Genomic DNA, 1,229 nt, shown 5'->3' on the forward strand with positions numbered 1-1,229 from the left:
CAAACCAGAACCTCCTCTTTGTCCTTAGTTTCAAAAGTTCTTATTGCTCTTGAGCAACTGAAAGTTTTTCTACACATGTAATATTCAAACTGGGATCTATACTGGGAGAGTAAATGTATGGAAGAAGCATACAAGCCGTCTGAAACATTCTAACATGAATTTTTACCTTTCTTTTGTGGGATTTGACAGGGTCCCATTAAGAATGAAAAAACTGGTCCTTACAAAGTATAGTTTTCTGCATTAAAAAAATATATATCATTTAGACAGGAGATCCAAGAAAGTGACCAAGCATAGTCAAGTTTCTTTTATGGCTTTTTAAATCACTGAGGTATCATATGATAATTGTCACTTCTGATATTTATGTTTGACTGCTTTCCTATGAAAGCCACATTCAAAAGTGACCCAACCCCTTCGGTCTGTGCAGGTAACAGAACACAGGTAACAGAACACGAGGAAAATGCCTGAGGGGGTGCTGCAGAGAACAATCACAGGTGCCCCCAAGCCTCGGCATGCAATCAGAAAAAGGCAAAGCGATTCCTTCCAAATGCTGGAAGGCTCCAGAGAACTAGCAGATCCTCTGGGCAAACAAAGAGATTCCCCCAGTTCAACTGACAGGTTTAGCAGCAAGACACTGGGACTACGTGCACCAAGGTGGGGAGTACAGAGGGACAGCAGCGAGTGGTGTGCAGCAGGTGGAGGGATGCCCTGGAGCTGTGAGCACAAGACAGAGGGTGGGGGCTGGCCAGTCCACCACCCATGCACAAAATGACAGTCTATGAAGGAGGGAGGCTGGTCCGAGTGTTAGGATGACAACTAATTAGTGACGGGTGGAATATCCCAGCTTTTCACAGACAAGAGGACATAGAAAAGAAAATGCTATGGTTTGAGTAAATGTCATACATCTTAATACCTCTGCTTGAATCTTTCAATTTGACATACAAATATCACGTAGAGTTGAATTTGCTCCTAACTGAGATGGGTTATAAGGAAACCTACTATTCCCAATGACTGGATAAATTATCTTGGCACAGAAAGGATCTGAAGAAAGGATCAAGTCCAAGAATATCTCACAAAGCCCTTTCTAGTAGTAAACTGGCCATTGCAAGCTTATAATATAATATAAGGTATAATACTTAGGCATCAGAAAACGGCCACGATCCTATTACAGGTCAAGTAGTAATTCCTTTCGATTGATAATACTAGAGATATGGTTTTAATTGCATAGTCTT

The sequence above is a fragment of the Galeopterus variegatus genome, unplaced genomic scaffold (assembly GCF_000696425.1).
Source record: "Galeopterus variegatus unplaced genomic scaffold, G_variegatus-3.0.2 Scaffold830, whole genome shotgun sequence".
Taxonomy (NCBI): Eukaryota; Metazoa; Chordata; class Mammalia; order Dermoptera; family Cynocephalidae; genus Galeopterus; species Galeopterus variegatus.